The sequence below is a fragment of the Myodes glareolus genome, chromosome 6, assembly GCF_982192425.1.
Source record: "Myodes glareolus chromosome 6, mMyoGla1.1, whole genome shotgun sequence".
Taxonomy (NCBI): Eukaryota; Metazoa; Chordata; class Mammalia; order Rodentia; family Cricetidae; genus Myodes; species Myodes glareolus.
In genome coordinates, this window is record NC_142031.1 from 23,653,343 (window position 1) to 23,675,418 (window position 22,076).

A 22,076-nucleotide genomic window follows, 5' to 3' on the forward strand; every position below is an offset into this window, starting at 1 on the left:
TGTGTGTGTGTGTGTGTGTGTGTGTGTGTGTGTGTGTGGTGTAATAAGGGTCGACTGCTTTATCAGTTCTCGGCCCAATATGGCGTGCTCCATCTTCCGCAACACCCCCAAAGATGGCAGCCCCCATCTGGAGACTGCCATATTTACCCTACGAGACGCCCGGCCAGGGTCTGACGCGACCGGAACGTGACGCAAAGTGGAGGCGGGGCTCCTCCCCCCAAATTCCTGGCGTCGAGTGTCTCGTGACAGGCACTTCCGCTCGGGGCGGCGGCGGTGGCGGAAGTGGGAGCAAGGCCGTAGCTTTGGCCATAAAGCCCGAGGCGGCGGCGTTGGCTACGGTGTTTGGGGCTGGGCAGCTCCGAGGATCCTGCTGGAACCAGAGTCGGACTCTGTGTCGCGGCCTGCGTTGTGTCTCTTCCTCGGCGGACCCCGCGGTGAGTGGCAGGCCCGGGCCGCCCTTCCCCCGCCGCGGCCCCGGCCTCCGGGCCTGGCGTCCTAGGCGAGAGCCGGGCCGGGCCAGGCGGGGCGGCGCCCGGCGGGCGGAGGTCGGAGGGCGCGGGGTGACCCGGCGGGCGGCGGGTACGGGAACCCTTGGGCCCCGCGCGTCCTCGGCGGCAGCTCTGCTGGCTGGGAAGAGGTACCGGCCGGCCACCGAGGCAGCGCTGCCAGGCGCGTCACATGCCCCGGCCCGCCGCGGACACCGGGAGACAGGAGCTTTCAGGGTCCTGCACGGTAGATCGTATTTCGAAGTCCCAGGGGGCAGGACCTCCTGAGTGTCTCTCAGAAGGCCTGGTGCTCTCCTGACTGGTAATCGTGCGAATGTGGAGAGTAACGTTGGGAAGATTTCGGATTTCTCGTTTGCCTGGGCTGCGTGGCAAGACCGCACAGGTTGCCCTATTCTCCCAGCAGCCCTCCGAAGCACCGAGGCAGTGTCCACTTACAGACAAATCAAAGAACAGAGAGGTTAAGTCACTCATCCAAGGTCACACCGCTGATAAGTTACACAGAGAGAGACCAAAGCGTCGACACTCAGGCTTCTTAGCCATCTACTGGCCTCTGGCCTCTTCTGCTTTAGGTGCTTCCAGAGCTTGCCACCTGTTATCTGTCCATCAGCACCCCCCTCCACCTCCTGTCTAGTGATGTCATTTGAGAGCCTCTTGTCCTACCTTAAAGCCGGGTTGCATTGGCAGTTGTGACTTACAAGGCGTATCCTGGCAGTGTAGTGTCACCGAATCAGAAGATTTGAGTTCTGGCAAGGTATGTATTGGATTTGAATAGTTTTCACATCCAGGTCTTTTCTTTGAGTCAGGTCTGGCATGCCTGCCGTGTGCACCTTCCGTTCTGTAAGAGTTGTTGGGTGCCTAGCTTGTTGAAAATACTGTCTTTTGCCTTCCCAAAGAACAGACTCTTGTCTCTTCCTTGTGACATCAGCTGATGACCCACATGATTGGGTCAGTAAAATCTCCTGTTAGTATGTTTTTCTTCGAGCTTGGGAGGGTTGGTTCAGAATTGAGTTCAAGAGCTGGCAAGTGAGTTACAGCTACTTCTGAAGCTGACCGAGCTAAAGTTTGGTATCCTAGAGTGCCTGGCGTTTACCATTGTTTCCCAACTTGGTACACGTAAGGAATGGCTGGCACCTTCTTGTAGGAAATGTTTTCTTCCATCGTGTATGTGTCAGGCATTACTGGGTCCTGACTCAGGGAGACAGGCATGGGTCCTGGCCTCCAGGAATTGTAAAACGGTGAGCCTCACAATTCAGAACTCTGTTTTGGGATGACTGGGCTGTTAGAAAGAATGTGGGGCTTTTGTAGAAAGTGGTTGGTTTTTTAGGTGAATCAGACATCCAAAAGTATTGTATTCTGGCAAACAGCTTGAAATATTTGCCAACTTTTTGTGTGTAGTGTATGCTTGTGTGCATGTGTGGAGATTGATATTGGGTGTCTTTACTTAAATGTTCAACTTTTTTTGAGGCCGTGTTTATTTACTAACCTGAAGCTCATCCACTGCTAAGTAGGGTAGGCTTGGTGAACTCAGTCCCTCTCCCCTCGCCCCGCTCTGGGGTTACAGATGCTTCTGCACCTAGCTTTTTCTTTTTCTTGATTGAAATGTGAGTCCAGGGGTTCTGAACTCAAGTCCTTATACTTGAAAGCGCCTGAGCCATTTTTAGCCCCCATCTTTGTGAGCTTTAGGAACAGTGTTTGTATGGTTTGCTTCTGAAAGAGGGGATCAAATTACAGCTTATAGCTTATGACTGATCACATCTTACGAAGAGTAACCATCAACACTAAATTTGATTCCTTTTTTGTTGTAAGTGATATTTTTGTCCTCCCTCCCGGGGAAATGATGCCACTTGGTACAGTACACTGTAGTGTGTGAGCAAAGGCACATTTGATATGCTGGATTTTCCTTGTCAGCTGACAAAAAGCCTAATGTAGCTCCTGCCAGACTTCGTGCTGCAGTCTGGATTTAGACAAAGAAACAAACCAGTGCCCTCTGTTTCCTGCAGCTTTCTGGTTCCTTCCTTTAAGGCCAGGTTTACTCTGAAGGTAGATCTCCATGAGTAAACACAGGAGAGTGGGGCTGAGACACCTCTGAAAATAGTATTATTAGTGTAGTCTTCCAGGTGATTGTTGGCAGCCCTGTGAGTGACTTTCCTGGTTTTCTTTTTTTTGGTGCCAATTGTACCTTACAGTCAGAGGTCCTAACCCTGTAAGAGGACAGACCTTGTAGGAAACGGTCTGTGAATCAGTTTCTGGCTCCACCACCAAGTGAGGCAGGAAAGTTTGGTCCTTGGATTTGTTGTTACTCCATCTTCAAAGAGATCTTGCACTAGTAATCCTTTAACCTTACATTTGCTGTCAAGCTTGCTGTGAAAATACGGTGCAAACCCAGACCCTGAGGTCCACTAGGCATCTTCTGCATCCATTCATCCAGCCTCCCTGGGTCTGACATGGATCTTTCATTTTTTTTTTCTATGATATTCATCCAAGTCAGCAGATATGGCCGAGATAATAACAGTTTCCCTGGGGAAGTAACGAGGAGGTGGCCTCCTAATCTGGGTTTACCAGCAGCTCCTTTGGGAGCTGGGTCCCCTTTGGAAGGGTCCTGAAGCTCCGTTATGTTTTGGCTCCTGCCTTTTGCTCCACTGGGGTTCTCACTCTGTTCCCAGATCCTTACCTGTGCTGGTCTGTGCTCTTGCTCTGTGGTCTGGGTGCTGTACTGCCTGCAGTTGCTGCAGAGACATTTGCAGAGTTCTCTTGAGTCCTCACATCTTTCACCTTTTAGACAACATTAAAGATTGGAGAGCACTTGCATTTATGCTTTAAAGTGCAAATAAAAAACAAAACCAGAGCCAGACTTTAAACGGTATCTGTGAGCAGTGGTCTGCAGAGCTGCTGTGATGGGTGGGATTGAAACAGGCTTTAGAAGACTCCCTGACCAGCTCCACTTGTAGTGCTGCACTCTGATTCCAAAACCAAATTTAAGAGGAGCTACTTGGAAAATGTCCCCGTTGGGAAGGAAGAGAACTTGGGATTTGGCTCCAGTGGTGAAGTGACATGCTGTATTGGCCTTGTTCATATGCTTTAAGATGCAGTAATTAATGCACAGGGTGGGAATCCAGCCAGAGCTCTGTTTTGGTGATGTCATCACTGCTTTGGAGATGTTTGATTCTGTTGTCCACTTCCTGGTCTCCTAGGATTGCCTGTGTTGGCACAGAGCAGATCTGAGGCAGCGTGAGGACCTGAACAGTCAGTAGGGATTGCACAGCTAGGTCGGCTTCTCACTCAACCTTGCTTATGATGCTGCCAGGCAGAGTGAAGGAGGTTCTTGACACTCCCTAGACATTAAGTGAAGATGACTTCTTCAGGAAGCTCACTTGACTTCAGGAGCCCTATAACAGTTACTGCACATGAGCGAAGTGCACGATATACATGTATGAAAATAACATAAAAATACATAGTAATAAAAATTAAAATGGTTAACACCGTTTGTTTGAGTCTGTGTGTCAGTGTGATTTTTTTAAAAGGTTGACTTCAATTTCGTAAACTTTAGTTTGAGTTGAGCACACAATGACAAAGCTACTATGAATTCATCTTTAAAAAATAATGTACTGGTGCTCATACACACACACAACCCAGGTACATCTTTTGAATAGGAACTTCTGTAGTCCAGGTTAGCCTTAAATCCTTAAATTGCTAAAGGTGACTAAACTGATCCTTTTTTCTCTTCCTAAGTGCTGCAACTGTAGACATCCATCACTGTGTCTCTTAGATATAATGATTGGTCAGCTGGCCAACAATTCTCCAAGCACTTACCAGATCTGGGGACCTTGAAGTAGCTCTAAGTCATCTTTGCAGTTCCTCGTAGAACTGTTTCTAGGGTGTGATGGCATATACCTTTTGGGAGGAAGACAGGTGAAGCTTTGAGTTTGAGGCCAGCCTGATCTACATAGTGAGTTATAGACCAGCCAAGGCAACATAGTTGAGGACACCCCCTGCTTTCTTTTTAAAGCAGCCTGGGTGTGTTGGCACACACCTTTAATCACAGTAGGTGAATCTCTGAGTGAGGCCAGTCTGGTCTACATAGTTCCAGGACCCTGTCTAGGGGAAAAGTGCTTTAACCTGTGTTATTTTGTCACTGACTGCTGGAAGAGCATTGTTGACTTGTAGAAACCCTCCTACCCAGCGTCTTCTGTAAATACCGTCTAATATTTGTGTGTTACTTATGGGTTCCAGGGAATGTAATTTTATGCTCACAGCCTGGTGTTTCTTGTTGAGATGGTAGTGACTGGTTGGGTGGCCCAGCTAGAGTGGAGTGCCATCCTGCCTTCTCCATCACACATGTTCCCTGAAGACCTTAGTAGTTGACCTCTTATGCAGATGTGCCTTTCTTCTACTAATTTACTTAAAGCTACATCTTTTTTTGCTAATTATTAAACTACTTAGATATTTTTTAAGGTAGGAACTAGAAAGAAGAAACGTTTGTGATTTTCTACCTACTAGTTTCTTTCTGCAAATATATACTTTAATTTTATTTATTTATTTGTTTGTTTGTTTGTTTGTTTATTTATTTCCAGACAGGGTTTCTCTGTGTAGCCCTGACTGTTCTGGACCTCACCCAAGGCCAGATCTACCTGCATCTGCCTCCCAAGTGCTGGGATTAAGGTGTGCACTACCATGTGTGGCCCACTTTTTAAATAGGCAAATATCTGTATGAAAATAAATGTAGATGAGCAGTTTAAAGAGTTTTCACAAACTTTAAAGATTGCTTGTGCCTCTTTCAAGCCATTATCTCCTTACTGTTCTTAACTCCACTGAGGGTTTTCTTTCTTTTTTTCATCTCTGTAAAGCTATTTATTGAACATCTCCTCCAGCCCCCGTCCTACCCCACTCCCACGCTCAGAACATGAAGCCAGCTGCAGCTGATTTCTAACACAGTGACTAATTTTGCTTGGTTTGGATCCTTTTGTGTAAATGGAATTATCCACTGTGCAGTCTTTCCTCTTATCTGGTTTCCTTGACTTTTCTGAAACCTTGAGTAATGTGTAGTTTTAATTCCATTTTCATTGCACAATAATAGTCCATTATGTGATTAAAATGTTTAAATTAAGTAGAGTTGGTGGTGTGGTGTGCATCTCCATTTACTCTGGAGGCTGATACAGAGCAATCTCTTGAGCCCAGGAGTTCAAGTTCAGCCTGAATAGTGCAAGAACACCTCTATTCAAAATATAAATGAATAAATAAAAGTGGAAAGGCTGGGTTTTAGGCAATGTGTCTGCTCATATGCCATGAATTCAGTAGTTTAAATAGTAGCAGTGTATTCCCTTATGACTCTGGAGGTTATGCACCTGAGCTGCAGACGGACAGAAAGGGCTTCTGAAGCCTCTTCCCTGCCCTTTAAATCATTGTCCTCTTTTGTGTGGTGTCCTGACCTCCTCCTTAGTCAAACTGAATAAGGGCCAACTCTAATGACCTCTTTAACCTGTAACCCCTTTAAAGACCCTACCCTGCAGTAAGTCCCATTCTGAATTGGAGCTAGACTTGCAGTGTATGAATGGGTGTGGAGGTTTGGGGCAGGTCACAATTTAGCTGTTTCACTGTAGTGGACAGGGCCACTGCTCACAGAACCTGACCCTTTGTGGCCCTCTTTTTCCCCTTTTTTCCAATGCAGGGAGACCTGGAGTGGGCAAGAGAGATAGTTTCTAGTTTGAGACTACTAACAGTGTTACTTACCTGTTAGAGGTGAAGGCTGAGGAATGTTTGATTAGCGTGTGTAGGGCCTAGGCTTGATCCCGTAGCACCTCAGAAAAGAAAATAAGTAATGAAATGATGAATGTTCTGAGGTTAGAAAACCAGAATGACTTCAGTGTGGTGAGTGAAGAGAAGCCTTCCATGGCTATTCATGTGGTCTCTTTGCTTTTATGATCTTTGATCTTGACCTATCTCTGAGTTTGACCCAAAGAGTATAGCTTGTCGTAGCAGAGGGTACTTGCCTTCAGAGTCTGTTGGTCTGATGGTTTGTCCTTAAAGTGCTGAAGTTCCTCATGCATATGTCAGTGGCTGATTTTCAGGTAGGTGTTCGCTGGCATCAGGCTGCCAGTTTTTTTGGCTGAATGATCTTGAGCTTTGAACAGCAGATCTTAGTTTGAAATATTATATGTCTTTGCTTCTTCCCAAATCTCTGCCCCCTTTAAAGCTTTTAAATTCTGCACCTGGAACTCTTGAGAGTAACTTACTTTTGGTAGTATGTGATTAGTTTCTGGACTGGTAGTTAATTTGCTAGATTTTTATTGTCTTCCATAAGAAAAGGCTGCCAGCATCTGCGAGTAATGTAAAATTAAGAGCCCTGTAGATTCAGGAGTAATTGTTGAACCAGGAAGGTGAGAGTCCTAGAGATAGCTTAAAGAAAATGTTAAAGTTCTTTGATGACTAAAGTAGGGAGAGAGGACCTCAGTGAATTTTTGGATAATGTTGGCATGGAAGTGTGACTTAGTGGGAAGGCCGGAATTGTGGCTAAGAGGTGCCACCGATGTTAATGCTGTGCCATTATGTAGACATTCTCTGTTGAAGCTCATGACTGTATTGAAGAGTCTGGATAGCTGGGCTGTTATGACTCATGCTTTTAATCCCAGCACTTGGAAGCAGAGTCAGGCAGATCTCTGAGTTTGAGGCCGACCTGGTCTACAAAGCAAGTTTCAGGACAGCCAGGACTGTTACACAGAGAAGCCTTGTCTTGGAAAAAAAGAAGCAGCTGGATATGTCCTAGTTCTGGGAGAGAAATGCCTTTGTTGTGATAACTTATTATCACAGTCGAACCAGGGGCCTCATAGGAGCTAGGCAAGTACTCTACCGCTGAGCTATAATCCCACCTCAGATGCCTTTCACAGTAGGTTAAAAATGGGAAGAATAGAGATGGAAGAAGAGTCTCAATTTGATTTTCCTCTTCAACCAGCCAGCTGTTTGAGTTCCTTTTAGGAACTTATGGCCGAGCTGTCATTGTTTACAGAGTCTATGATGCCTGGAACTGTTGAAAACAGTTCTTACAGACCTGCCTGTGTTACTAGCTATCTGTTTATAGCCTGCCTGCCTAGCCAAAAAACCACTATCACCCTTGTCACTTATTTAGTTCTAGGTTTAAAATTTTAACTTCGGACAGCTTTGGAGATACTGCTATATGATGGAGACCAGCAAATGCAAGCTGCAAGTGCCTCCCTTCCCTCCTCACCCCCACCCACCAAAAAAGTAAACACGATAAACAAAAAAAAACTGAGAGCTATAAGAAGGGCAAAACCTCTTAGCAAGAAATACTTTCCAAGGAACTTGCCTTTTTTTTTTTTTTTAATTGGTTTTTCGAGACAGGGTTTCTCTAACTTTGGAGCCTGTCCTGGAACTCACTCTGTAGACTAGGCCGGCCTTGAACTCACAGAGATCCACCTGCCTCTGCATCCTGAATGCTGGGATTAAAGGCGTGTGCCACCACTGCCCGGCTCAAGGAACTTGCTTATTGAAAGTTGCCTTTGTTTTTTTCTTCCCCGTGGGAATATGATACCTGGAACAGAGTGTGAACGGTCTGTACATTGCATCATTTAAGCTTCACAAATTAAATTTCTTGACATGTCACTTTTCTTCTTCCAAAGAGATCTTCAGTATTGTGAAACTACTACGTAGAGGGTCTGGATCTAGCACCAAGTGTCTAAGTTTGCAGAAGACCCTGTGACCCTAATGTGAGAATAGCATCTTCAGTGAAGATCTGCCTTCCTTAATTTCATGCTTTGTGTTTTACCAATTCAAAGCCAGCTCTCCAAGCCAGGTGTGTGGTGGTGCACACCTTTAGTCCCAGCGCTCAGGAGGCAGAAGCAGGTGGATCTATGTGAGATTGAGGCCAGCCTGGTCTGCAGAATAAGTTCCAAGATAGCCAGGGCTACACAGAGAAGCCCTGTCTCAAAAAATGAAACCAGTTGGCTATACTCGCTGTTCTGTTTTTGTGATGTGTAAATTCCTAGGTAGTGACCTTTGAAGCATTATCAGATAACAGGTGAGGCTATGCTTTGTAACAACCTCTGAATGTACAATAAATAGCACATGGTTCTTAGCTTGCTGCCAGGATTCCTTTCATTTTATTTTGTTTTGAGAGGAGCCTTGCGCTGTTAATCCAGAATGGCCTTGTACTTGAAATAATAGGCCCACTCGCTTCCCTTCCCCTTTTGTTCTTCGGTAGAACCCAGGGCCTTGCAAGTGTTCTACACTGAACTAAATGCTAGCCCTGCATCCTCCTTACTCCTGAAGGAGTGTCTATGATAGGACAAAGGAAGAACAAACTGCTAAAGGCTCTTGGACCTAGAGGGAATTGTTTCAGGCCAAAAATGACTCATCACTTATGCTTGTGGCTCATTGGCTAGGAAGTCACAACATAGAAGGCGTCCTGAAGTGTGATCCTACTCTGTATCCAGCAGGCCCAGGGCTGGAAACACTAGTATCAGTTGAAGTGACTGAGAGAAATAAGCCTTTCTGTTCCAGGCAGGTGGTTAACTTAAAAGCTGAGAGGAGCTTAGTTCTGCATTATATATTTGGGCATTATTTGAACCTGGGTCTCTGTCCCAGACTTGGCAGCCCTCATGATTCAGCCTCCTCGTTGCTGGGATTGTAGGTGCCACCAGGCCTGGTTTGGAAGTTTAGCTCTGTTTATGAAGTGACCTGCCTCTTTGAATCAAGACTTGCCTTCCAAACTAGATTTATTCTAGGGATTAAGTGTAACAGTCTTCAAGTATTCCTTAGGTCTTTTTTCTTCCCTGTCTGTAGAACCCTTCTTTTTCATTGCCTGTGGTTTAAGACCTTCACATATTGGTAGTGTTGGCCTTCCTGGCTTTGTCCCTTTGCCTAGTAAGGCAGTCCCAATGCTACCTTTCCTCTGTAGCCACATGACATCCAGTCTGCCATCCTGCCTTGATCCTCCTGAGTTCTGGGATGACAGGTGTGTTTTACCAGGATTGCCTCTAACTCTGTTTGTTTGAGGTGGTTTTATCTATCCTTTGAGTGCTGAGTTTAAAGGCGTGGTCTGCCATTCTGGCCATCCCTAACCAGCTTTTGATTAAATAATATACATGTATATTTGATGTGGGATGTCCTTTTGTATATGTGTTGCTTTTATTGGTTGATGAATAAAACTGATTTGGCCTATAGCAGGGCAGAATATAGCCAGGCTGAAAGGGATATTTAGAGAGAGTAGGCAGAATCAGAGTCGCCATGTAGCCTTTGAAGGAGACGCCTGCAGGACTCTTAGCACCAGTAAGCCACAGCCTTGTGCCAATACACAGATTAATAGAAATGGGTTAATTTAAGATGTAAGAATTAATTAATAAGCCTGAGCTAATAGGTCAAACAGTGTTGTATTTAATAGTTTCTGTGTGATTAATCTGGTCTGAGTAGTCGAGAAACGAATGAGCAGTCTCCGCCTACATATATCTGCTATGTTTGGTGGTTGAAGAAATACATGTAAGTTTGTGGAGTGAGTAGATCAGAAGCTGTAGGATTGCAGATGCTTCCCTAAGCAGGACTTCAAGGTCTAATACAAGATTACCTGTTCTTGAGTTGAATTGAATCATGCCTTTAATTTCAGCACTTGGGAGGCAAAGACAGGCAGATCTCTGTGAGTCCGGGGCCAGCCTGGTCTAAAACATCAAATTCCAGGATAGCCAAGATTACACAGAGAACCCCCCCAAAACAAAACAAACCAAAACAATTACCTGTTCTTAAAATCTTATAGTATTTTCAGTACTTTCTGGCTCTTAGTCATAGAACTTTGTTATTTTTTTTATTTTTTACTCTTTTTTTTTTGAGATAGAGTCTCTTGCAACCCAGGTTGTCCTTGAATCTCTTATTGGGATTACAGAAGTATATAATATACCACCGGGTTTCCTTCCTGTTAACCATTTTCAAACGACTGGCTTGAAGCTTTGCCTTACTTCTTTGTGAGAGGAAAGCATGACCTTATGACCTGATATTCGCCCTTTCAGATTGTTTATAAATTACAAAAGCAGTATAGAAATCTTTTTCAGAGATAAGATCTCACTGTGCAGACTAGGCTGATTTTAAATTGTAATTCCAACTCTGCTACCCAATTGCTAGGGTTACAGGCCTGCACCACTCTGCCTTGGTAATATGAAAGTCCATTTGGACAATGTGGGGATTATTCAGAACTCCTTTTTAAAAGATTTGTTTATTATGTATATAATGTTCTGTCTGCATGTATGTCTGCAGGCCAGATCAGAAGAGAGTACCAGATTGATTGTGAGCCACTATGTGGTTGCTGGGAATTGAACTCAGGATCTCTGGAAGAACAGCCAGTGTTCTTAACCACTGAACCATCTCTCCAACCCCAACCCCCTCAGAGCTGTTTTAAAGCAGGATCACATAGTACATACTCTGTAGCTTTGTAAAAATTCTACCATGCATAGAAATCCTTGTAATGTACGCTGGTTTTTGTTTTTGATGTGCTGGGAGCAAACCCAGGATCTCATGCATCTGAGAGGTAGGTGGTGGATCTCTGACCCACATCCCTCATCTATTACATGCTGTTTTTAATGACTCTGATAAGTAAGTGCACTTGCCATCCTCTAAAGAACATTTTCGTTCTAACCCTACAAGGAAAGAATTCAGGGGGCTAGAGAGATGGTACAAGGGTTAAGACCACTTGGTGCTCTTCCAGAGGTTCTGTATTTAATTTCCAGCACCCATATAACTGGTAACTCAAGTTCCAGGAATCTGATGCCATCTTCTGACCTCTTCAGGTACCAGGCATACATGTGGTGCACAGACATTCATATATACAAAACACCCATATACATAAATAAATTAAAAGAATTCAGTGTTTATCTTTTGCCACTTATCCAATCATTTCCTTAAGATACAGTATTCACACAATCTTAAAAATTGTTTCCATTGCCAAGGGGCCTCAGGAAGGTTTGTACTTAACAGTTATAGTTTGGGATTGTGCTCACACAGGTGTCAATTGTCTTGTCCACTTAACAAATGAGAAAAAATGTTAAATACTTTAAGCTTTAAATTTTGTTAGATTCAGTGTAATAGTTTGAATGTTCCCCAAAGTCTCAGACTTTGAATGGGTGATCCCTAGTTGGTGCTGTTTGAGAAGAGACCTGAGAGGTGTGACTTTGCTGGAGGAAGTACTGTCTCTAGGATCTGGCTTTGGAAGCTGAAGATTACTGCCATTTTAAGTTCATTCTTTCCTGCTTGTGAGATTTGTTTGCTGTTATGACTGCCTGACACCAAGCTTCCCTGCCTTGATGGTGATGGGCTTTTATCCTTCCGGAACTGTAAACCCAAACACACCCTTCCTTGTGTTAGTTGCCATGGTCATGACATTTTATCATAGCAGTCAGAAAGTAACTGTTAGTTTTAAAAATACATTCATTAGTTATTTGTGTTCTGTGAATTTGCTCTTGCCAAAATTCAAGTGAGTCCCTCCTTTCCTCCATCTATAAATGGCTCAGATAACAGTTTTTGATTCTTTTTCTTGGCTTGTTTTCTTGGTGAAATTTGGTGGATGATATGTTTTTGTAGAAACAAACTTTTTTCTGTCGGATCTGCCACCTGGATTTTATCATACTTAGCCCTTTCTATACAGGACAAAAACAGCTGTTCATCTAGCCCTTGGTCCATGTGTGACTTTTTTGGCGGGGCGGGGTGGGATCTTTCTCCAGATACCTGTTTAGTGCTTAGTTGTAATGTCTGTTCCTCATTCACAAGATACTACTTTATCACATGAATTCCCACCTACGTGAATTTCTCCCCTTCCTCCTCCCCCTCATCTTTCCTTCCCTCCTATTCCATCCCACATTTTGCTCTCTGTCTTTGGGGCAGTTTCCTGCTGTGTTTTGTAAGCCAGACAGTTTTCTGTCCCTCAAAGAACTCCATTAAAGTTGCTTCAAATATTTCTCCTTTGATCAGTTTGACCAGCAGAATCACTCATCTAGATATTGAGAGGAATCTTTTCCTAAAGTGCCTTCAAAGAGTGAAGAAGCTAAATACTTTCCCTGTTAATGTATCTGGGACAAGTGCTGTATAGTTGTCTATTTTTACAGATGCATAATGGTAGAAGACCTGTTTTTGATCCCCAGAGCCCTGGGTTTGCTGGGGCAATAGTAATGGAATAATGTTTGTACAAAAAAGTTCACACTAGCCCCGAATGGAGTATAACAAAGGCTTATTTATTTGGGGATAAACTCACAGAAAGGAGTGATCTGCAGTCCTCTGTGTGCGCTGGGAACTGGAACTGAATCCAGCAGCCAAGAGGCCCACTGTATGCTTTTCGTCTGCATTTATAATACATGAGACCACGCCCAAAGTGGACCCGTATCTTAAAAGCTATTGGCTGAAGGAGTTCCCACAGCAGAGTAAAGGATTACCCCTTGAAGAAGCAAGTGTTAGATTTAAAGTCTGCCCATGAAACTCTTAAGTATTTCCTACTCTGCCTTCTCTGGTCTTTTCCTGCTGCATTTCAAACAGTCTCAGGGAGGTAGCTCAATCTGTAAAGTGCTTGCTGCAAGCTCGAGAACCTGAGTTTGGTTATTCAGTGCCTACGAAAAAAGCTGGATATGGTGGCACACTCCTGTGACTCCAGCACGGGTGAGAGGAATGAGGTTGGGGAGGCGAAGATAGTGGATCCCAGAGACTTGCTGGCCAGCACTGTAACCAGAATGGTGAGCTACTGGATTTGTGATAGACTATGTTTCAAAAAAGAAGCTGGAGAGCAATAGAGGAAGACACCTAGTGTTAACCCCTTCCATACCTGCTCACCCACCCACACGGGAGCATGCACAACAACAGCAACAACAAAAGATTTCACAAGTACAGCTCCTTCATAATCTACATTGTAGATGAGTTATTTACTATTAATACTGTATGTTAATTGTTGTCTTTGAACTGGATTTCTTTTATTATTCCTGTAGGGAGTTGTTAATGGTGGATTTTCTGTTTTACTAATTTAAAAAGCTTGATTTTTATATGTATGGATAGTTTATTTGTATGCCTTTGCAGCACTTCTGTGCCTGGTTCCTCGAAGAATCTTGAAGGTGTCTGATCAACTGGAATTGGGTTTGCAGATGGTTGTGGGTGCTGGGATTCAAACTCAGGTCCTTTAGAAGAGAGCAGTCAGTGCCCTTATCTGCTGAGCCACATCTTGTTTTGATAGATGAAGAAAAAGTTAATTAGTACTCACAGAGTTAACCATAGGGCTGTTTTTTTTTTTTTCTTCCCAGAGCTTTTAAAGGAATGTTAGCCGTCTGAACTGAGGAAAATGATTGCCTTCTAAACAGGAAGAGAGTTCATGGATCAGCTAACTCTTCCCATTTTGCATTGCTATCTTTTGGAGGCTGAGTTAATCATCTGTACATGACATGTGAAGTCTGTCTTTGTGTACCTGCTGAGTTGTTCCTGCCAAAATGGCCGCCTTTTGTCTTGCAGTTCTGTGAACCCATGAAGTTGTCTGGAGTTGCAGAGGATCCACAATCTGCTTGTTGTTTCTGAAGAGTAGAGCCTTCTGGTCAATGTTTTGTTCTTTTCTTTTTCTTTTTCTTTTTCTTTCTGTCTTTTTTTTAAGTCACATAGGGTTTTAAAGCAGACAGGTTAGAAAGATTCCACTTACCTACTCTTAGTGTGTGTAGTTAGAATGAGTGTGTATATGACGGGCAGATGGCACGTATAGTTAATTAGTAACTTCACCTGTTCAAACAGTGCTGGTCAGAAACTGAGAAGTGAGTTGGTTTTTCTGTTTCTCATTGCTGCTGTAGAGAACACTGAGTTCTGTCCTTGGGATTCAGGGGGAAGTGAGAGTGCAGTCAACACACAAGCAGCCTCAGGGTGCATCATGCTGAGTACTAGGTTGGAGAAAGGCTGTGGAGGGGTCAGTCGGTTTTTCTGCACTAACGAATTGAAGTATGAGAAAGGCCACCAACAAGAGATGACATGAATATATGATGTGCTGTGCTGAAAGTGAAGATCACAGTGGCTTCAGGATAGGTTTGGTTTTTTTTTTTTACCCTTTTTGGGCTGCTGAACCCATGACTCTGACAAGCATCCATCACTGAGCCACAACCTCAGCTCCACCTTTGTGAACAATGTTTTTGTTGTTGTGACACAGGGATTCTTTGTAGTCCTGGATGTCCTGGGACTCACATAGATCCTCCTGCCTCTGCCTCTGCCTCTGGAGGCATGTGCTACAATGCCTGGCCAACACTGGTTATTTTTATAGAACTAGTAGTACAAAAAGAATTCCCCCATCCCCCACAAAATACAAGGGATTTATTTAGAAGATAAAGTTCAAGATAGATACAGTACAGGGGAGTAGTGAGTGAGGGCAAAGTTGTCTTTGTTTGTTTGAGATTTTAATTTTTTATGTGTATGGGTGATTTGGCTGTATGTCTGTGCATGTATGCAGTACTTGCAAAGGCCAGAAGAAGGTATTGGATTCCCTGGAACTGGAGTTAGAAATTTTTGTTAGCTGCCATGTTGGTGCTGGGACTGTACCTGGGTCCTTTGAAAGAGCAGTCAGTACTCTTAACTGGTGAGCCATCTCTCCAGCCCTGGCTTTTTTTTTTTTCCTCCTTTTTTTTTTTTGGTAGTCTGGCCCGTCACTAACTTTATGTCCTAGATTGACCTTCAGCCTCCAGCAATCCTCTTGCCTCAACTTTGGGACTGCTGCTACTACAGGTGTGAGCTGCTGTGACACAAAAGGAAATCTTGAAAGTAAAGTCTTTGGCCCACTTCAGCTGAGATTCTCTTAAGAAATAATGTTGAGCCAAGTGTACTGGTCCATGCCTTTAATCCTGGCACTCCAGAGGCAGTGGCAGGTTTGAGGGCAAGCCTGGTCTACATAATCCCAGGACTGCAAGGGCAAAACAAACAAAAAACAAACAACAAAAACAAAACAAAAAACAAACGAGAGAGGAAGGAAAGAAAGAAAGAAAGAAGTGTTGTAGCAGACTTTGACCTCTAGCCCCCAAATCATAACATCTGTCGAACAGATGGCAGGATCCTGGTAACCATGATGTGGAGCGTGGAGCATTCCTGTCCCCACATGGTCATTCATCATGGGGCTGTCCCTCTTTGAGGTTATTTCTGCTAAGTGCAGAAATCAAAGAATTTGTAAAGGCGTACTGTGAACAATTACATACGTGTTACATAGATAACCTAGATAACTGGACAGATTCCTAGCAGTACCAAACCTAAGGTTGAATTACAAAGAGATAGGGAATCTGAGTAGGCTCCGTAACCAGTAAAGAAATTGAATCTTTTTGAAGATAAATTGATAAATTGAAGTTTATCTCTAGACTGTTTACAGTAAAAAGCCCTGGGCGTGGTAACTTGATTGGTGAATTCTACTGAAGTAAAGAATTTAGAGGGCTAGAGAGATAGCTCAGTGGTTAAGAGCACTGCCTGCTCTTCCAAAGGTCCTGAGTTCAATTCCCAGCAACCACATGGTGGCTCACAACCATCTGTAATGAGATCTGGTTCCCTCTTCTGACCTGCAGGCAGACATGCAGGCAGGGTACTGAGAATACTGTATGCATAATAAATAAATAAATCTTTTTTTTAAAAAAAGGATTTAGACCAGCTCTTCTCATAGCCATGGTGTCTTCACAGCAGTTAGAGCAGTGACTGAGACACTATGTGGCTACCACTTTTACTTCATTTAACTGTCTCCCTGACACTTCAGTTTTTTTCATCAATAGGTTGTGATTTTGTTTAACCTCCTTGAATTTATTTTCCATACTTTTATAAATAAATTGTTTTATTAACTTCCTTTTGAAATTATTAGTGTATAGATCTGTAATTTTAGCTTGTAGATTTAGTTTCTACAGTTTTGCTGAGTTACTTTATCAGATCTTAGCTTTCATGTTATTGAAGTCCTTAGATTCCAGCCTGGCACACTAATAAGTTAATAAGTTAACAATTCCATGACCACAACAACTTTTCTTACTCTTTTTTGTTTTGTTTTGTTCTTTTATTTAGAGACAGGGTTTCTCTGTGTGTGGCTTTGGAGCCTCTTCTGGAACTAGCTCTTGTAGAACAGACTGGCCTTGAACTTTCAAAGGTCCGCCTGCCTCTGCCTTCCCTAGTGCTGGGATTAAAGGTGTATGCTACCACGGCCTAGCACAACAACTCTTACAAGCGAAAGCATTTAATTGGGAGCTTATTTACAATTTCAGTGGCTTAGTCCATTATCATCAATGCAGGGATCATGGTAGGTAGGCATGGTGCTGGAGTAGTTGAGAGCTACATGCTGATCCACAGGTAGAGGGGGTGGTGGGGGTAAGTAAGGCAGAGAGATGGAAACCCTAAGATGGACTAGCCCTGGGGGCTTTGTAACTGCAAAACCCACCGCTAATGACACATTTCCTCCACCTAGGCCATACCTCCTGGGAACATTTTAATTCCATCGAAGAGTTTCATTCCCTGGTGATGAAGCATTCAACTGTATGAGCCCGTGGTGGTGGGGTCTTTCTTATTTAAACCACAAGTCTGATGACCCAACTCAATCATTAAAAAATCAGATGCAGTGGTTTGCATCTATAATTCTATCAATTACTCGGGTGAAAAGGGAAACAAATTGCCCAGAAGCTTGTGGGTTAGCTAGTCTGCATTATGTAGTATGGTGCAACACATAACATATTTTTAAAGGTTTTTATTTATTGTGTATGAGTGAACCATAGATCCAGCCCCTCTTAAGAAAAAAGAAAGAAATTGAAGAGGCCTGTGATGAAACGCCTGAGAAGCAGCAGTTTAAAGGAAAGAGTGTTTGTTTTGGTCTGGCTTTGAGAATATCCAGCCTGTCATAGTTGGAAAATATGGCAGCAGTAGTGTGAAGTGGTGCTCACTTTGTATCCGGAAGCAGAGAGATATGCCTACTGGTGGTCAACTTCTGTTGTAGTTATTCAGACCCTGACTCCAGCCTATGGGCTCTCATTAAGCTGTGTCTTCCTTGTTCAGTTAAAAAGTAACAAACGCTAGTCAAAACACAAGCCTGACTGAGTAAATCCAATTTTTAATCTCAGCACTGGGGAGGCAGAGTTCCACCCTGGTCTACAAAGAGTATTCCAGGGCTTTCAGGAACATAAACAGTTCCAGAACCTGCCTTAAAACAAACACAAAACAACAATAATAAACTTTCAGCAAACAGCCTCATAGACTTATCTAGAGGCTTCCATGGTGCTTCTAAACTGTTTTATTTATTTATTTATTTATTTATTTTGATATAGTGTCTCAGTGTTTAGCCCTGGGTAGTTTGGAACTTGCTAGTAGACTGAACTGGCCTTGAACTAAAAAGATTTGACTCCCCCTGCTTTCTGGTGCTCTGTTGGTTTGTGGTTGTTTTGTTTCAAACAATCTGACTTTGTAGCCATGGCTGGCCTAGAACTCACTATGTAGACCAAGCTGGCTTAGAACTCAGAGACTCATCTGCCTCTGCTGCCAGGAGCTCAAATTAAAGACATGTATCACTATGCCCAGCTCTGTGGTGATTCTAGATTTTATTTGTTTGTTTGTTTGTTTTTTAAGACAGGGTTTTTCTGTGTATCTCTGGCTGTGTATCTCCTGGAACTCAGTCTGTAGACTAGGTTGTCTCTAGATCTTAATCAAATTGATAAGTTTAACCACACAACTTGACTATAACTCAAATTGATAAGATTAACCACTGCAGCTGGATGTAACTCACTGGAGAGGAAATATGACCCATCCTTAGCATTGCAAAGAGGAAAGGAAGGCTAAATGAATGAAAAGAAAGATAGCTTGTGTTCATTGATTAGAAAATTTACTGTTTTAGGGAATCACAGAGCATCCCCAATTTTAAATATCTACCTTTGTATTTTGGCATACACCTCCTAAGTTCTACATTCAACAGGCCGAAAGAGGAGGGGTATCTAGAATTCAAAACCATCTTGACGTTACAACATTCTGTTTCAAAAAGAAAAAAAAAATGGTGGGCTGTGGTGGTACAGGCAGATCACTGATTTCTAGACCATTCAGTTCCAGAACAGCCAGGACTACAACTAGAAACCCTATCTTAACAAACAAACAAACAAAGGAAAAGAAAATAACCTACCCCAATTTTATGTGGGAATTCATGTAATTCTGAATACCCACATTGTCTTAACTACCCAGAACTAGGTTGTTGGGATGGGGGAGGTCATAATTCCTAATTTCAGATTTTACATCAGAGCAAGTCAGGTGTCACAGAAAACCATAGCTGAAATCCCATCACTCTGGAGACTGAGACAGGCAGATAGATGACAAGTTCCAGACCAGCTCTACTTCCCCTAAACACAATGAAACTTCCCCTAAACAAAGCTGCTCCAATCACAGCAGCTTGGTACTGGCACAAGTCCAGATTCTAACTTGAGGTCATTTTCCCCTCCTTAGATAGCAACAACATAGTAACAAGCATAACTGACCCTTTTTTTCAGTTTTTATTATGATACAATGTACATGTGGTATAAAACTTGCCATTTTATCTTTTTGCTTTTTTGTGCTATTGAAGGCACATTTTTGGCAGGCGCGCATGTGTGTATGTGAGCATGCGCTAAGAGTTGGGGTGTGCTGAAGGCCAGAGGCTTCTATTGGGCGTCTTCTATTACCTCCGCCTCATATATTGAGAGGCTATGTCTCAGTATATAAATATAGACCTTGCTGTTTCAGCTAGTCTAGATTGCTAGCTTGCTCCAGGGATCTCTTGTTTCTGTTCCTGCCTGCTGGAATTACTGGCAGACCACCCTGCCCAGCTGTTATTTATGTGAGTACTGGGAACCCAAACTCCAGTCTTCATGCTTGCTTGGCAAGTGCTTACCTACTTAAGTCAACTCCCTAGCAGAGTACACTTTCATTTTTATTTATTTTTGAGTTAGCTCTGGCTAACTTTGAACTTAAGCTTTTCCTGCCTCAGGTTCCCTGCCTTGACCTACGTGACTTTGGGATTGATGTGACAGGATGAGGGAATGAAGAAAGGACAGATATACAAAAGCTGGGATCAGGTGGGGTTGAACCATGCATTCTGATGGAGCCATACCAAAAACAGCCCAGAAACTCAGTATTCTTTTGAATGAGGACACAGGTTTTGCCAGTTTTGATAGGTGGTCCCTATAGGGGAGCAATTTTAGAGTGTAAAACATCTGGAGGTGTGCCAGGCCTTTTTTTTGTGGGGGGGCACTAACCAGCTCCCAAATTATGACACATGGACTTCTTATTAGTTACAAAGGCTAGCTTAGGCTCGTTTCTGGCTAGCTCTTTTAACTTAAATTAAGCTTCTTTCTGTCTACCTTTTGCCTCTTGGCTTTTTACTTTTCTCCCCTTCTGTATATCTTACTTTCACTGCTTCTCATATCTGTTTGGCTGGTGGCTACCTGGCATCTTGCCTGGGGTATGTCCTCATCTTTCGTCTCTTTCTCTCTCTCTTCCTTTCTACCCTAGATTTCTCCTATTTATTCTTGTTCCCTGCTAGCACCGCCTATCCTTTCTTTGCCTACCTATTGGCCTTTCAGCTCTATATTAGACCAATCAGGTGCCTTAGGCAGATAAGGTGAAACAAATGGAACACATCTTTACATAATTAAACAAATACAGCGGAACAAAAGTAACACACCTTTACATAGTTAAATTAATACTGTGTAGCATAAACAAATGTAGCCCGTCTTTACCTAGTTAAAATAATATTCCACAACAGAGAGGAGGAAACTTTGATCTATCCTTTTTACACATACTGTCAACATTCACACATGGCCCAGGGGAAGGTGTTGCTATTTTCATGATTCTGAGGCATTGTGGTCTTTGATATGGCTATGCACACGTCAATAGTACATTCATTCAGGACTTCATCCACTCCTTACAAAGGGCATCCTCTGATCCCCACAGTTCTCCCCTAAGTACCACATAAACTGGGCATGGTGGTGCATATATCTGTAATCCTAGCACTGTGGAGGTAGAGACAGGAGGATCAGAAATTTAGTGTTACTCTTCCCAGTGGAATGCTTTGGAGGCCAACCTGAGATACATGAGACACTATCTCAAAACAAAACAAAACTCTTTGTCATCCTCTCTTGATCCGTTTTTTTTGGGGGTGGGGGGAGAACCCTACATACTCAGTGTTAGGAATTTTCTTAACGTGAGCTTTCTGCCTATGCAAAAATTCCAATCAAGCCAAATCACAACATGCCAAATTAAAAACTATCCAGGTTTGGGGAACCAGGAAGCCGCTAATGCAGTGTAGGAGGGGGACGGAAATGGGGACAGGGATGGGGGGGACGACCGACAGGACGGGCATGACGACCATGTGGGAACTTTCCGGGGAAGCAGTTTAAATAGACTGCGGGAGTGGTCAAGATTTTGGGGGGTTGTCTTGACCCTCTTCTGAGGAGGGGTCAAGGCTTGGCGGGCATGGGATGGGTCCTCCAAAGATGGAGGCCAGAGACCCGGGACTTACACTCAGCGTTGATAGAGTTCTTTTTTTTCTCGGAAGCCAGTTTTGTCTGGAGTGTCCTTACTTAGATACTTTCTGTCCTCCGGCCAAAAGGTTGATTCACCTTCCTAACCGGAAGGAAATTTATTCAGCAACCACACCACACCTTTCTCTGCCTCCCTGGTGCTGTTTGTTTGTTTGTTTTGAGACCTTTTCACTGTCACCCTAGCTGGCCTAAAACTCAGAGAGATACACTTCTCTCTGCCTCTGCCTCCCCAGTGCTTCACAATATAATAGTCAACCTCAAAAATTAAACCCAGTTAGAGACAGGCTGGACTAGGGGTGGCCTTGAGATCCTTTGTGATTTAGTACTTTGCTTAGAATGCCACCTCCATCTAGGTGAGAGGTAAGCATATAAATACCTTTTTAAACAATTTCTATCTTGCTGAGCAATGATGGCTCACGTCTTTAATCCCAGCACTTAGGAGCAGAGACAGGCGGATCTCTTGAGTTTGAGACTGGCCTAGCCTACAAGGCGAGTTCCAGGACAGTCAGGACGCTTACAGAGAAACCGTGTCTCAAAACCAATATGTGTGTGTGTGTGTGTATGTATATATTTATATATTTGTATGAATGTTTGCCTACACGTGTGTCTGTTTGCCACATGTTACCTGGTTCCTGTGAGGGTCAGAAGAATGCGTCAGAGCCCCTGGAGCAGGAATCACAGGTGGCTGTGAGCCACTGTAGTGCTGTGGAACAATGGTCTTGTACCCTGTAAAGATTTGTCTCTTGTATTGGTTTAATAAAATGCTGATTGGCCAATAGCCAGACAGGAAGTATTGGCGGGGCTACCAGACTAGGAGAATTCTGGGAAGAGTCTGCAGTCATCACCCAGACACAGAGGAAGCAAGATGAGAACGCCTCACTGATAAAAGGTAACAAGCCACGTGCTAACACAAGAATTATATGTTAATTTAAGTTATAAGAGTTGGCCTAAGCTAATAGGCCAACCATTTTATAACTAATGTAAGCCTCTGTGTGTTTCTTTTGGACTGAATGGCTGTGGGACCAGGCAGGACAGAAACCTCTGTCAACACTGTATGGGTGCTGAGAAT

General features: G+C 43.5%; 1 protein-coding gene across 2 annotated transcripts in view; it reads left to right on the plus strand.

Moving 5' to 3' along the window:
• The first annotated feature begins 292 nt into the window (after positions 1-292).
• Rab7a (RAB7A, member RAS oncogene family) overlaps positions 293-22,076 on the plus strand; it is a 55,626-nt gene continuing 33,842 nt past the window's right edge. The window contains exon 1 of one of the 2 annotated variants that reach the window (XM_048416623.3): positions 293-434. The gene's annotated coding sequence lies outside the window, so the exon portion shown is untranslated. Of the gene's footprint in view, positions 435-1,113; positions 1,258-22,076 lie in introns of those variants that run through there. The other variant, XM_085690603.2, reaches the window with a different exon arrangement.